The sequence below is a fragment of the Euprymna scolopes genome, chromosome 46 (genome assembly GCF_053919585.1).
Source record: "Euprymna scolopes isolate OS-2025 chromosome 46, ASM5391958v1, whole genome shotgun sequence".
In the NCBI taxonomy this organism is placed as follows: domain Eukaryota; kingdom Metazoa; phylum Mollusca; class Cephalopoda; order Sepiida; family Sepiolidae; genus Euprymna; species Euprymna scolopes.
This window is the reverse complement of record NC_136527.1, coordinates 24099020-24116478: the sequence shown is the minus strand read 5'-3', so window position 1 is coordinate 24116478 and position 17459 is coordinate 24099020. Positions and strand designations below refer to the sequence as shown.

The window sequence follows — 17459 nt, the reverse complement described above, 5'->3', positions numbered from 1 at the left end:
TCTCTTTAATTAAATGTTTCTGGTATTATGTTTCAAACACAATAAAAAAAATGATGGCTTTCAAAATTATGTTCAATAAAACAAATAAATAAATATACGAAAAGGCGGCTTTAAAAACTATCAGTGTCTGCCATTAAATTGCACGTGCGTCGAATTAGAGAATTAATAAAGATGAAACTTGTAATCTGTTCTCTCTCATGTAAATATTAAAATGTTAAATAAAATAATACTAATTTTATCCGTGATATTCACCAAATAGATCGGCTCTATTACGAAATAATTTCTATTTTTATTTTTCCTCTTCAATTTTGTTTTCCGCGAACTTGCTCTTCCGTTCGTCATCTTGAGTGTTAAGTTGAGCTTGTAAAGTCAATCACATTTGAAAAATCGTTTCCTTTATAAAAGCAGATAAAGTTAATCGAAAGCAGATTATAAAACAAAAACGTAATACATGGTGCACGTATGTGTATTTTTTTTATTTTCATCATTTTTTCATCGGATTATTATGGAATCGTCACTAATCTATCAGATTTTGTTTTCAATACTGACTTAAACATAAAAAAATGGTCGATACGTAATTCTTTATGTTATCAGTGGTGGCCAATTCTGTATGCGTTTTCACGTACAGAATTGATAACATTTTTCTTGATTTTTGTTCTTTAATTTCCCTGTCTTTATTGAAACATGAAATCAGAAAAAAAAAAAAACTTTTGGCTGAAAAAAAAAAAAAAATGCCCGCCTTACTACGTGGCCATAAAGTTGGTTCTCATTTTACATTAAATTTATAATGAAAAGTGATCCCCCACTTTTTGAAAATGCAATTTTTTTTATATGATGAACAATGTTTCTCTGTGCCACTTTAAAAGTATATATCCGTTTTCAGCACCCCCGAAAACTTTCAAAAGTCGTCATTCCAAAGAAATTTTTTTTTTATAAATTAAAAAAAAAGTCAATGACTACAATCTTTCCCCCCCCAAAAAAAAAACTTTCAATGACGACTTGCGTAGGTTTTCGGTTGTGCTGAAAACGAATATATACTTCAAAAGTGGCGCAAATAATTAGTTTTCATGATATGAGGAAATTACTTTTCAAAGTGGAGTCACTTTTCTATATAAATTTAATGTAAAATGAGCATCCAATTACTGACCACGTAGTGATGGGGGGGCTTAGCCTGAAAGCCGTTTTGGTAAATTGTTATTTACTTTCCACCTTAACAATAACCTTTAACATGACGATTGCTATAGTTTTTCAGGTATGCTGAAAACAAATATCGCATTTAAATTTGCCACAAACAAATAATTTTTCAGATATTAAGCAATGTAATTCTTTGTTATCAGTGGGAGCCAATTCTTTATGCATTTGCGCGTACAGAATTGGCGAGCATCGATAACATAAGGAATTACTTTGCTTAATATTTGGGAAACTACTTCTTTACAGTGAAAATATGTGTGTTTACACACGCAGAAATGGTAACCATTGTTAACATAAGGAATGACATGAATCACAATGTTTTCTTTATTTTTGTTCTTTAATGTCCTCGTATCTTTACTGAAACATGAAATCAAAAAAATGTTAGTCAAAAAAACAAAAAGATGCCCCCTCGCACTCGGTAGCCATAAAGTGTGTGATCATTTTACATGAAATTTATAAAGAAAAATGATCCCCCACTTTTTGAAAAGTAATTTTTTATATTATGAAAACTATTTCTCTGCGCCACTTTTAAATTATATATTCATTTTCACCACCCCCGAAAACTAATAGAAGTTGTCATTGAAATTAGGGGGGCTGTAAAGATATTCTTCAAAGTGGCACAAAGAATTAGTTTTTATGGTATGAGAAAATTACTTTTTTAAAAAGTGGGGGATCACTTTTCTATATGAATTTAATGTAAAATGTGCACCTATTTTCTGGCCATATGGTGATATTCTTTTTTTTGTTGCTGCCTGAAAGCCGTTTTTGTAAATTGTTTCTTACTTTTCACTTTAACAATCACCTTTCACATGACGACTTCTGTAGGTTTTTGGGTATGGTGAAAACGAATATCGCCTATAACAATGTAATTCTTTGATATAATTGTATGAAATTCAGTTGTTGTTTTCTGATTTCTTTAATTAAATGTTTGTATTCTCATTGAGTGGTTTCAATATGGGGATCGATGTATTAGAAACTGTGTACACACATGAGTATACCAAAGTGTTTCCTGTTAATTTATTTGGAAATGCAGTTATCAAATTTTCTGTTCATTTGTTTAAAGAATATTGAAATGAAAGAAACTTATGTTGTATTTTTAAGTTCTCTAAAAATACATTCAACAAACCTTACAAATAACTTTGACTAAATTTTTTAAAAATCATGATTTTTAAACAAGTTACAATATTACGGTTCTGAATTTTTTGATGAGGAATGAATCTTTGTATTTTTTAAATTATTAAAACTACTGTTCTCATCTTGAGTGTTATTTATTGTGCAAACATTGTAAAAATAACACTTAAGATGAGAACAATAGTCCAAATAATCCGAATGATACGAACAAATCACAATTTTTTTATCTTTACATGTATTTATTATGTTGAAAACTTGATTTTATTTTTCCTCGCAGATTGTGATCGTACACTTTAACTTTAATTCCGTGTTGAAAAGTGAAGATGACATAAAATTAAACTATTTTGTATTTTATTGAACATTAACTGTGATAGATGAAAACGGTCAGAGTTATATTAATGGGTCTTTCATAAGTGGATGTAATGAATTTGTGTAAGGAAAATCAACTTACTTGGCTAGTATGTGTGTGTGCTTCAAAGTGTTAGTTGTGTAACAAAAAAGAAAGGTTTAAATAGCAGTTGGTTTTATTGTTGACGTGTTACTATGTATGTTGTGTTTGTTGTGTAACGGACTATTGTCATCAGATTTTTAATGTCTGTTGTAGAAGCCCATCATTCATCTAGGTGTTGCTGTGTGATTGCGTGTTAACATATATACATATAAACATAACATGATGACGTCATACCTTGTTCTGCTGTTTCTGGTATGTTCGTCAACCGTCCTTGGGGATATGGAGTCTGTTTAAAAGAAACACTTCAAGACGAACCAAGATGGTGTAGGATTTTATATCTTTGGAATGTGGTGTTGAGGTCTTCTATGCTTCTATTTTGAGACTTCTCCTTCATGGGAGTGACCCATTTAAGCCCATCTGTCTTTCTAGGCCTCTCTAATCCAGCTTCTACTATGCTTGCACAAACTAGGACACATAACATGTCATGTCTGGTCACCGTTAGCATCTTCTCGTACAAAACCACTTTGTCACAGAGTTTGATATGTTGTCAAATATGACTTCAAATTTCTGTTGTCCACACATCGCGTGATAGATAATTATTTAGACAGATATATAGATAGATACACAGATAATTAGATAAAACGGTAGGTAGACAGATCAACAGAAAATTTACTGCTTCGGCCTTGCTATTCTCTAATAGACGGTCACTTGTGCAACAGAGACTGTCACTATTTCTATGCAAATAAAATGGGTGGATAAAGACATTTGTGAAACAAACAGGAGAACAAGTAGGATAAAGGAGTGCTACGTAAATAGTTGTGTGCAAGTCAGCTGGAAAGAGTGTTGAATTTTTGATTTGGAAGTTTTGACAATAGAGTGTCTAGTTTTGCACATTACATTTTGACATGTCAAAACATCACAATCCAAAACTCGACACTCTATAGTTTTAATTTTAGAGTTCTAAGTTTTTGAGAGCAATGTATCGAATTTACCCAAGAAATTGTTAGTTAAACCATAATTTGCTAATTTATATTTATCTGCTGAAAGGATTGTAATATAGAAAGACAAAGTCTCATTCTAACATTTTGGGTCATGGCTCAGTAATAAAGCAACTGGCACAGTCACTGGGATGTTGGTTTCGAATCTCACTGATCATTTATAGAGATGAGAGTGTGTAATGTGGCTCTTACTGTGGGGAAAATAGAAACCGACATACACATGACTTACTTGTCAAGCGTCAAGTTGTGGACTTTTATTTTTCTTCTGGTTATGACGGAAGGTAACCTGGTGTCCATGGAAATTAAATAAGGAGCCTTTATCCCCCTCTTGTTATTTGTATTAACTTTTATTTTTTTCGACTATAAGTAAAATAACCTGTGCATCTATTTTTTACATCCCTAGCCATGTATTTGTTATGAAATTTGGATACGTTTCAAATGTTACCTATGATAATCATCTGTTTGTTATGAAATTTGGATACGTTTCAAATGTTACCTATGATAATCATCTGGGAGGATGTAAGCAAGTTCATGGGTATGGAGCACCCCCGTTATATACTAGTCCCTTACTCTCTAATTGGTTTCCTCTTTTACGTCTGTCTCTTTATCTTTTAGGACTGGCTGGACCCATAGTCTCAACTAGAATTCACTGTCTCATGTGACAAGTCTCCATGGGCTTTTCTTTATACTCCTGCCTTATGTCGAGCCAGATATTTCATTTAACTTTTGCTAGGGCCTTCTGATAGATCTTGTGGCTCATGCTTCATCGCAGGGACCTCCTCAAGTCTATGCATGTTAAACTTTCATTGTTTTACATGAGTCTGTTCATGAAGTGTCTGACTTGGCCCCTTGTGGTTAGTGACATTTTTCCTCATCCACTATGGTCACCCTGAAATACCATTAGACATTAATCCACCTCATTTTACCAATGTCTTATTTTCAAACAACAATATTTTCTTAAAAAGAGATTCCCCTCTTATCCATCTTGTTACTGACTTCAATGCTTTTTTCAACAGTGAAGTAAATACCTGCACAAAATTTGAAAATAGATGCTCCATTATAACAATAGTATGCTACTGACAAAAGAAAAAGATAATACAACTCCAAATCAATTTTTGTTGAGAAACATGAAAGAGAGATAAAAAAAATAATAAGCTTTAAAATGTTTTGGCATGAAAATCTGTTGCAACGACACTATTTTTCTCTTATCGATCTTATTACTGACCCTAATGCCTTTTTCAATTCTTAATTGAGTCCCTGCACAAAATGTGAAAATAACTACTCCATTATAACAATAGCATGCTACTGACAAAAGAACAAGATAATAATACAACTCAAAATCAATTTTTGTTAAGAAACTCGAAGTCTAAAGTAAATAAGTTATTAAATTTACCTAATTTTCATTACTAATGATTACTATATTGACCAACTTCTACTGTACACTCTTTAACCCTTATCCTTGAGTGGCCTCTGGGCCTTGATAATGTGGTGATGCCTTTGTAAAAAAAAAAGAGAGACAAATAATGAGCTTCAAAATTTGTATATTTATATTTTTTAGCAGAAACACGAGGGTAAATAGTTTACTTTTTAATACTGACGATATCAATTCTGACAACCTTCCCCCCATCCTTCAGTGTTTTTTTTTGCCTTTTTCTGTAGGCTGTATATGTGACCTGAATTTTGCCGGTGCGCTCACTTTTGACAGCTGTGCATGTCAAGTAATTGATTTTTCCCACTGAGGATATAAATTCTGACAACTTTACTCCATCCTTCAGTGGATTTGTTACCAGCTGTCATGCATATGTTTGCATGTGTGCACATTCAACATGTGACACCAATTAAACTGGTGTCTCTTTTATTTTCCAAGTCATGTCATGCCACATAGGGCATCATTAAAACTCTAATAACGCTCTATATAACTTTAAATATGTAGCCAGTATAAAAACTTTAATTCTCACAATCTATATAATGAAAAAAAACTAACAGTATGTTTCCTAAAACCCCGAGCAAAAGCAATATGTACAATATAATAACAATACATATTAGAATGAGGTGGAAAGTTTAAGAAAACCCTCCACCAGAGAGCAAGACACGAGATGTTTCCAGATAGTCAAATTGCTTCTGAATATTGCCATTATATTATATGAATAAAAGTTTGTATATCATGTACAAAGGATTTAGCAGAAAATATGTAATATAGATAGCAGCTTTTATACCATATATATAAGCAGGACTTGGTAGAAAAAAAATGAAAAAGTCTGTAATTTATAAAACGTCAGGTTAGTATTCAAGAGTGGTTCGACTTTCCAGAAACATCTTGTGTGTGTCAAGCAATTTATATAAAAATTATGACAAGGAGATTCCATGTAAATGTGGAAAATTATACGAATGTGTTCCATGTCTTTCACTAAAAGTATAATAAGAAAAATCTTCAGAATCTGTATGATGTAGGAAGATGTAAAAACAAGCTATGGCAGAAGATATGTGGATGTAAAAGGGAAACCATTTACCCTTATGGAATGAAGTGAGAATTATAAATGGAGAAGAACAATAAAGAGTAATCTGGCTTAAGGAAACCGTATATATTTCACTTTCAAGGTCGAATTAATTCGACAAAGTACATTAATATGTTGACTGAGCATTTTCTACACTACATTAAGCAACAGATACACGATGATGAAATTTTAAATCTGGAATAGCTTTGGACAAAAATGGAAGAGAAGTGGCATGCCCTTTCACCGGAATATTGCCACAGACTAATTCAAGGAAAACGCAACTCTCAATGTTAAATTGCAAAAGGGCTATGCTACTAAAGTTTAATTGTTCATTGTATTCCTGTTGTATTTGTGTTGCATTAATGATCTGCAGCTACATTTAAATAACAAATTTCAATTGCACGGAGTTTCTTTGTCCTTCCTGATTAGAAGTTAATTTTTTTAATTGATGCGAACACTAGGATATCTCAATTAAAAGTAAAATATGAAAATGTAAAATTATAAAGGAATAAAAGGTGAATCAAATGATTATAGGTTAACTAGAAGTTATATTCAATTTAGTTAAAATTTGCAGATTTTGAAAAAAAATTCAAGTGCAGACTTTTTTAGTGTCACTGTATATATATGCGTGTGTTTAGTAAAAAATAGTGATAACATTTAGAAACAAAAGAGTTCCTAAAATTTATACTAGGATTATCTACAAGAAACCATGGTGGTATGGTTAGAGTACTTGGTAAAAGTCAGTTGTAAGATAAATACTGATGAACGTTGAAGTTTCAATCCTCAATGAGATTGAAAATAAATTTTCAAATTACATAGGATTTTTACGCAGACATCGCTAATGCTACGAGATGAGAACAATATTCTGAAGAATGAAATATGAGTAATCCTCTTATTTATAAAATGGAGAAATGTGAAAATTTTGTTTAATATTTGACGATACGAGTTAATTTTGTTAACTAACCAATATTGCATAAAACTCTACTCATTTTATTTTTATTTTAATAATATATGTGGACATTTTTAATGTAAATAAATATAATAAATTCAATTTCACCACATGAATTATATTTTTTCAATTTTTTTTTGTATATTTCCAGAATTTTCAACAATGAAAGTTTTAAATGATCTAAAGTTTAAACCTATCAGCTTGTTAGAAGTTATATTCAATTAAGTTAAAATTTGTAAATTTAAAAAAAATTAAAGTGCAGACTTTTTTGGTGTCACGATATATATGTGTGTGTTTAGACACAAATTGTGATAACATTTAGAAACAAAAGAGTCCCTAAAATTTATACTAGAATTATCTACATTGCAGTGATATTGAAAATAAAATTTCAAATTACATAGGATTTTTATGCAGACATCACTAATGCTACGAGATGAGAACATTATTCTGAAGAATGAAATAATATGAGTAATCAATCCTCTAATTTGAAAAATGAAAAAATGTGAAAATTTTAGTTTAATATTTGACAATAGAAACAAGTTAATTTTGTTAACAAACCAGTATTGTATAAAACTATAGTCATTTTATTTTGAATTTAATAATAAATGTTGTGGATATGTTTAATGTAAATAAAAACAATAAATTCAATTTTACCACATGAATTATATTTCTTCAAATTTATTGTATATTTCCAGAATTTTCAACAATGAAAAGAAGTCTAATAATGGATGAGAAAGACCTTTCTTCATTGGTAATTTAAAAAGTTCGAAAATAATTCTAAATTCCTTCATCTAAATGATCTACAGTTGAAACTTATCAGCTTGTTATCAAACACTCAATTCTATATACGTTTTGTGGAATAAAATGCAATCAAACATGGGAGACAAACAATATTCTTGTGAAGTATGTGGGCCTTCTTTTGCACAGAAGTCACATTTACTGAATCATATGAAAACACATACAGGAGAGAAACCACATTCTTGTGAAGTATGTGGTTCTTCTTTTGCACAGAAGTCAAATTTGTTGCGTCATATGAAAATACATACGGGAGAGAAACCATATTCTTGTGAAGTCTGTGGTTCTTCTTTTGCACAGAAGTCACATTTGTTGCGTCATATGAAAACACATACAGGAGAGAAACCACATTCTTGTGAAGTATGTGGTTCTTCTTTTGTACTTAGGTCAACATTGTTCGATCATATGAGAACACATACAGGAGAGAAACAACATTCTTGTGAAGTATGTGGTTCTGCTTTTGCATGGAAGGTAAGTTTGCTGAGACATATGAAAACACATACGGGAGAGAAACCACATTCTTGTGAAGTCTGTGGTTCTTCTTTTGTACTTAAGTCAACATTGTTCGATCATATTAGAACACATACAGGAGAGAAACCACATTCTTGTGAAGTATGTGGTTCTTCTTTTGCACAGAAGGCACATTTGTTGCGTCATATTAAAACACATACGGGAGAGAAACCACATTCTTGTAAAGTATGTGGTTCTTCTTTTGCACAGAAGGCACATTTGTTGCGTCATATGAAAACACATACGGGAGAGAAACCACATTCTTGTAAAGTATGTGGTTCTTCTTTTACACGGGAGTCATATTTGTTGAATCATATCACAACACATACGGGAGAGAATCCACATTCTTGTGAAGTATGTGGTTCTTCTTTTGCATGGAAGGTAAGTTTGCTGAGTCATATGAAAACTCATACGGGAGAGAAATCACATTCTTGTTAAATATGTGGTTCCTCTTTTGAACGAATGTCAAATTTGTTGACTCATATGAAAATACATACGAAACAAAATTAAACATCCAGTGTAGCAGCAAGTCCTGGGAACATCAACCTGAAATGTATGATGTAGGAGGATGTAAAAACAAACTATGGCAGAAGATATGTGGATGTAAAAGGGAAACCATCTACCCTTATGGGATGAAGTGAAAATTATAAATGGAGAAGAACAATAAAGAGTAATCTGGCTTAAGGAAACTGTTTATATTTCACTTTCAATGTCGAATTAAATGTAAAATTATAAAGGAATAAAAGGATAATCAAATGATGTATTGGTTAACTAGAAGTTATATTCAATTTAGTTAAAAATTTGTAGATTAAAAAAAAATTCAAGTGCAGACTTTTTTGGTGTCACTGTATATATATGTGTGTGTTTAGACAAAAATTGTGATAACATTGAAAAACAAAAGAGTTCCTAAAATTTATACTAGGATTATCTACATTGCAGTGATATTGAAAATAAAATTTCAAATTACATAGGATTTTTACGCGGACATCGCTAATGCTACGAGATGAGAACAGTCACATTTACTGAATCATATGAAAATACATACAGGAGAGAAACCACATTCTTGTGAAGTATGTGATTCTTCTTTTGCACTGAAGTCAACGTTCGATCATATGAGAACACATGCAGGAGAGAAACTACATTCTTGTGAAGTATGTGGTTCAGCTTTTACATGGAAGGTAAGTTTGCTGAGACATATGAAAACACATAGGAGAGAAACCATATTCTGGTGAAATATGTGGTTCTTTTTCAAAGAAGTCAACATTGTTCAATCATATGAAAACACATACAGGAGAAAAACCACATTCTTGTGAAGTATGTGGTTCTTCTTTTGCACAGAAGCCATATTGTTGCGTCATTTGAAAACACATACTTGTATGGAATGTAAGTTTGCTGAGTCATATGAAAACACATACGGGAGAGAAACCACATTCTTGTGAAGTCTGTAGTTCTTCTTTTGCACAGAAGTCAACATTGTTCTATCATATGAAAAGACATACTGGAGAGAAACCACATGCATGTTAAATATGTGGTTCTTCTTTTACAAAGAAGTCAAATTTGTTGACTCATATTAAAACACATACAGGAGAGGAACCACATTCTTGTGAAATATGTGGTTCCTCTTTTGCAGGAATGTCAAATTTGTTGACTCATGAAAATACATACGAAACAAAATTAAACATCCAGTGTAGCAGCAAGTCCTGGGAACATCAACCTGAAAGATAAGTTGGAAATGACTTATATACTATACATTACTATCATGTAATCCCTACAGCCACCTTTCTTGGAAATTCTGCTGTGAAACATGACACACTTATCTATATTATTAAAACCGTACATGTGTGTGTGAATATCTAACAGGTAAACCCTTAAACTACCGGTCACATAACACTGAAATTATCAGAAAATAATATTCATGCACGAAGGATGGTTTATAGCGAGTTATATCTTTGTTTACATACATGAATATCGTGTACAGACACTGGCAAAATTTACACTTATAAATGTACATTAACCACTAGCTGACATTATTTGACTTTACACGCATGCACACACAATACAGAAAACAATAGTAAACGTTATGTCATTGTATTAAAAAAATGAAATAATACGTAAAATTTTACTCACGGTTTTTTATTTGTAAATACAAATACAAACCTCTATTTCATATTCATTTGGTGTCAAATACATTTTTAAGATTTCATATTTACTTGATTTCAAATATATTTTTAAGATTTCATATTTACTTGATTTCAAATATATTTTTAAGACTTCATATTTATTTGAGTTCAAATATATTTTAAGATTTCATATTTATTTGTTGATTTCAAATATATTTTTAAGATTTCATATTTACTTTATTTCAAATACATTTTTAAGATTTCATATTTACTTCATTTCAAATATATTTTTAAGATCTCATATTTACTTGATTTCAAATATATTTTAAGGCAGAAGAGATGGAAAATAACACACAGAATACGAACTGTGCTGAAATAATATTATTTAAGAAGCCATTATTAATATAGGGAGGAGAAGGTATTTTTCAACTATTCTGTAATTTCATCTAACAATTTATTAAATAAGAAACAAACATACGGAATACGAACTGTGCTGAAGTAATAATGTTATTATTTAGAAAGCCATTCTTAATATGGGGAGGATCGGGTATGTTTTATACTATCCTTTATTTTCTCCTAACAATTTAAAATAATTGTCTCAGTCATGAAGAACTTCTCCACCAACTTAAAAAAAGTGAAGTGAAGCATCCGAACAGATACTATACTTTGATCTTAGCCAAGTAACCAAGTACCAGGCATTATCTCCTCCTTGAAAAACAAATGGGGGGGTGAGATCTCTGAACTGCTGAGAAAAGGGCAGACAATTTCCTTCCATGTATCATCTCTATTTTTTTATACAGAATACAGACCGGGTTGAAATAATAATGCTATTATTAAGAAAGCTATTCTTAATATGGGAGGCATATGTTTTTACTATTCTATACGTTCACGTAAGAATTTAATAAATAAAAAACTGACATGCATAATACAGACCGTGCTGAAATCTTAACGCTATTATTTAGAAAGCCATTCTTAATATGTGGAACATATGTTCAAACTATTCTGTACTTTCAACCAACAATTTAATAAATAAAAACTGACATATGGAATACGAACCGTGCTGAAGTAATATCATTATTTAGAAAGCTGTTTTTAATATGGGGAAAGGATCTTTTAAATATTCTATGCTTTCACCTACCAGTTTAATAAACAAAAAACTGAAATATAGATTATGGACTTTGCTGACATAATATGGTTATTATTTAGATAACCATTCTTAATATGGGGAGCATGTTTTTAAATTGACGTGAACACAAGGATATGTCAATTAAAAGTCAAATATGAAAAGGTAAATTTATAGGGAAATAAAAGGCGAACCAAATGATGTATAGGTTATTTAGACAGTTACCTTTAATTTATCTAAAATTTGTAGCTTTGGAAAAAAATTACAAGTGTGGACTATTTTGGTGTCTATATATATATATATATATATATATATATATATATATATATACTATATATATATATATATATATATATATATACTATATATATATATATATATATATATATATATATATATATATACTGCTGATCAAAAATGTAAGACCACTTAAAAATCTTTAAAAAATACTTTTTTAAGGATAGATTTTAAACTTTTCCAACTTAAGGGTACCAATACTACAATCTAAAAGTTTATGGAAACAAAAAGCTACATTCTAAAGATTTATTTTTAAGATTTACATTTTTATGAAATTATAAGACCAGCGATAAAAATGTTATTAAATTGTACAAAAAGTGTATAAAACATTCAACAATCAAACTTAATAATGAGTTCTACCTCCACTGATTTTGATGACTTCAAAAATTGGGGGGAAGCATGCTAGAAATAAGAATTTCCATTAAGGTGCGAGGGATCCTGCTCCAGTTTCTGAAGATGGCTTCACGAAGTTCATTTTTTGTTGAATATTTTTGCCATTTCGATATTTGTCATCCCCATGGATTACGGACAGTGCTGAAATAATATTATCTAGAAAAAAACATTCTTAATATGTAGCGCATGTGTTTTTAACTGTTCTGTCCTTTCATCTTACAATTAAAAAACTAAAAAAAAAACTGACATACAGATTACGGACCGTGCTGAAATATTAGGTTATTATTTAGATAACCATTCTTATTATTGGGAGCATATGTTGTTCACTATACTGTACTTTCACCTAACAATTTAATACATAAAAAATGGCATACGTAATATGTAGTGCGCTGAAATAATTACATTATAATTCAGAGAGGCATTCTTAATATGGGGAGAGTATATTTTTTTAACTTATCTGTACTTTCTTTTAAGAATTTATTAAATGAAAAAATGCTATACATGATATGGACCGTGCTGAAATAATAACATTATTATTTAGAAACCCATCCTTAATATGGGAGCCTATGTTTTTAACTATTCTGTACTTAAACATAAGAATTTAATGAATAAAAAAAATGGCATGCAGGATACAGACCATGCTGAAATAATAACGTTATTCTTTAGAAAGCTAGTCATAATATGGAGAAAGGAAGGTATTCTTTGTAAACTATTCTGTACTTTCACCTAACAATATTAGAAGTAAAAATTTGACATACCGAATATGGATTCTGCTGAAGTATTAACGTTATTTAGAATACCATTCTAAATACGAGGAGGGGAAATTTTAAAAACTATTCTGTACTTTCACCTAACAAGTTGTTAATTAAGAAACTAACATATGGAATATGGGTCGTGCTGAAATAATAACGTCATCTAATATATTAAATGAGACTGATGGAAATATATACTAGCAGAAGGCCCGGCATGACCTGGGATTGAATGAGATAGATGGAAATATCTACTAAGGCAGAAGGCACAGTGTCGTTACTTGAAAGTTTTTAAAAAGCCACTAGAAAATTGATATGCAAATCGCTTCAGACAAAGCATGTAGCCACATGGAATGTTTTATAGATATAGCACCAGACAAGGTACGAAGCCATTGAAATGTTTTATGGAAATCGCTCAGGACAGGGTATGAAGCCACTTGAATTGTCTTATGGAAATCACTCCAGACAAGGCATAAAGCCACTGGAATGGTTTTTTGAAATTACTCAAAAAGGCAGTAAACCACTTGAAATGTTTTATGGGAATCATTCTAGACAAGGCTGAAGCCACTTTGATTTCTTTGTTATTGCTCCAGACAAGGCATGAAGCCGCTTTGACTTTTTTTGTTATCGCTCCACTTGAAATGTTTTATAGAAATCGCTTCAAACAAAGCTTTGGAATTTTTTTATGGAAATCGCTGCAGACAAGGCATAAAGTTACTAGTAATTTTATATAAGAATCGCTCCAGAGACAGCATGTAAATGTTATATGAAATTCGCTCCAGACAAAGTGTAAAGCAACTTAATTTGTTTGTAAAATTCGCTCCAGACAAGGCATGAAGCAACTTTAAATGTTTTATGGAAAGTGCTCCAGACAAGGTAAAAAGCCACTAGACTTTATTTATGGAAATCGCTCTAGATAAAGTATAAAGTCACTTGAAATTTTTTATGGAAATCGCTCTAGACAAGACATAAAGTCACTTGAAAGTTTTTCTTACAATCGCTCCAGAAAATGCATGAAGCCACTTGAAACGTTTTATGAAAAACGCTGAAGACAAGGCATGAAGCCATTTGAAAGTTTATATGTAAATCATTCCAGACAAGGCAAGAAGCCACTTCATTTTTTAATTGCGCTGGACAGGGCATGAAGCCGCTTGAAATGTCTTTTTAAAATCGCTCTAGACAAGGAATGAAGCCACTTGGAAGTTTTTCTTGAAATTACTCTAAACAAAGCATGGAGCCACTTGAAAGCTTTTATTGAAATCGCTCCAGACAAGGCACAAAGCCTCTTGAAATGCTTTATGGAAATCGTTCCAGACAAGACATCATGTCACTGAAAATGTTTTATTAATAATCGCTTCAGTCAGGGCTTGATGCCACTAGAAATTTTTCATGAAAATCGCCCCAAACCAAATCCTTGTGCATTTGAAGCCTTCATCTCAGTTATTCCTAATGTTGCCTATTGTCTTAGCATTGCAGCGGAATGTCGTTTTACCATGTGATTCATTCATGTGTATGTAACTAACACCCTCATCGAAAAATGGTATGGTCTGGTTATTTATTGATGACTGAGGTAGCTAACCTTGTGACTGGGTAAATAGTTGGTATTGGAATCCAAGTTGGCCTACAATGAGCAATGAAATTTCTTCAACAATGACATGTCAGCTCACTCATTCATCAATAATGTCACCGGACTGTATGATTTTTCAGTGGGGGTGTTAGGTTCAACACATGAACGAAGTACCTGGTAAAACAACATTTATGTCATTACACCACTAAGACGATAGGCGACAACATGAGAGCACCCAATGCATGTTGAAAATCATCTGATGGTAAATTAACATTAGTAGATGACACTTGATTACTCCCATGTGTGCTTACTGCTTGGGTTAATAGCTGTGTTTATAAAAAATTAATTTCTTTTGTCTTTTTCATCTTTCTTTCATAACTCAATCCTAACGCTTCACATACTCTGTCCAAACGGTTAGATATAAGCATCTTTCAGTCTCATGCATGAGACGAAGCTCGAGAAAGAAATATTCGGTACTCTTTCATAATTTGACTTGGATTCTCGGAAATTCCCATCAAGCATAGATCAGGCAAGACCAGCAATCATTGGTTTTATCTGAACGTTGTAACAGACACAAATTTCAATATGAACAAACCGGAAAATTTGGTACTTTTCATAAACCAAAAAAATAATAAAAAGTGATTGGAAAAAAATTTTTTGCAAATTATTTATTAGCAAAATTTTTTTCTTCTTTTTTCTTCAAGAAAAGATGAATATTTTACTTTTTAGCTGTAAATTATTAGGTGTATGAACAAGTTTTGGGTTTTTAAAAAACATTTTTCAGTAAAGTTTTTTGTGGTGTTCCTACTTTTTCAGTAATTTTTAATCTACTTTTTAAAGAAAATATGAGAAATATGTTTACAAAGGTGTAGTGTATGTATTGCAGTCTGTATAAGTGTGCTCAGCAACAACACCAGGTTCCTTTTGCATGGTTTTCATTTGGAATGCCCACAAATAAATGTTTTTATTATTGTGGGAATCTCCAACTTGGATTGTGTAAAAAACGATTGTGTGTGCAAAGAGACCAATTGTTTGCACTGTCGTTTTGTACATCAACAAGAGAAACCATCCTTAACACACAATCTTTTTTCAGTAAACATTTGCTTTGATGACAATTTCTTGTGACAACATGCATTGGTGTCTTCATTTCTTTTTATAACATGCATAGATTCATTTCTGTGACTTTTTCTGTTTGGCGAGTTTGAAACTAAATTTGTTTGTTAGCTTTTTTGTTTATTCACTTTCTTCCAATTCGAAAGTCGTCTGCTTCCATTTCAATAGCGCTTTTTTATGGGCTAATCAAACGGCCAGCCAATGAATTAAAAATATAATCAGCAAAAACTGCTGACCCATTAACATCACTAAAAATATTAAAAGCATTTATCTTTTCCAACGTTACAATTCCCTCACACTTGTTTCTCTTCCCCACTTCCAAACTCTGAATCTACTCTAAGTCTTTTGGAATCGATGCTATTATCGTCTATAATCTATTATTTCTGAATACATCCTATTATCATCGTTTTTGACATCCAAGTGATGCAAATAAGAGATAACTCGAAGTCATGCAACGTGTTAATACTCTCATCTCTATCAATAGTATGTCAAAAGCTTTTTCTGTTGATGTCGACTCCTTCGTAATGCGATATCAGTTTATTCCATGGCTGAATTGCTATCTGGCTCAGTTGATTCCCGCGAAGAAGCCAATGTGGTCTTTCTTAATGATCTCTTCGTTTTGGGGATGTTCCATTCCTCAATCGACGTTGTTTTTATATTATGTGTTGATACAGATGAATATTAGTTAGAATCATGATAGTAATATGTTAGTGATACATTCATTGAAGAGACGAAACGCACGTGGTATCGTAACGAGGAACTTATTTATACTGAATAGAAACAAAGTAGTTTACTACTAAACAGAGTGTCACTCAACGGTAGTGGGAGGTTGCAGTCAAGAGTGATGGTGGCAGTTGCTAAGTCAAAGGAAGATAACTCGTGTTTACTCCATATGTAATATCTCCGTTTTTTTTTTACTGAAAAAGAAAAGTATTTTTATTTTTTAAATTTTTTCATTAATGTCTGTATCGGGTTGGATGTTTAATTGGTCACCCTTTCTTTGTGGAATTTGGTATTATTTTGTTTTCTGAGCTTGTTTTTGATACGATTTGTTTTTGACTATTTTCTTGGTTAAATATGTTTTCATAGTCATGTCTGACTTTAAAGTTTTGATTTTCTTTTGTTTTTAAAATATGACATCTGTTATGCTGTGCATATTTTCCTTGTACTGTTTTTATTAGATATGAACGAGGCTCTTTTAATTTTTTCACAATCTTACCTTTTAAGTTCCATTTTTCTTGTGAAAGAATACGGACAGTATCATCTTTCTTTAGTTCTGATAGTTCTTTGGACTTTTTATTTATTTCATGCTTTTTCATTGTTTTGTTATGCATGATATTTGGAAGATTTGTCCTTAGCGTTCTTTTCATCAACTGCTGGGCTGATGACGGGGTTTTGTCTTTTAATCCGTAACGCTAACATTGCTACGTATGGGTCTTGCCTACTTTCAAACAATTTCTTAAATGTTTTTTTTTATTGTTTGAATGCTTCTTTCTGCTAAGCCTTGAGAAGGCGCTTGGGTTACAGTTACCAATGGCTTTGAGTTTTGTATCTTCTCCACCTGCAACTTTTTGCGA

At 31.6% G+C, this 17459-nt stretch overlaps 1 long non-coding RNA gene across 1 annotated transcript in view; it reads left to right on the top strand.

The window, feature by feature from the left end:
• The first annotated feature begins 246 nt into the window (after positions 1 to 246).
• The window catches only part of LOC145270647 (uncharacterized), a 109220-nt gene continuing 92007 nt past the window's right edge, over positions 247 to 17459 (top strand). Inside the window, exon 1 of the long non-coding RNA XR_013865489.1 lies at positions 247 to 444. This is a non-coding gene — a long non-coding RNA (uncharacterized LOC145270647). The remainder of the gene's footprint in view (positions 445 to 17459) is intronic.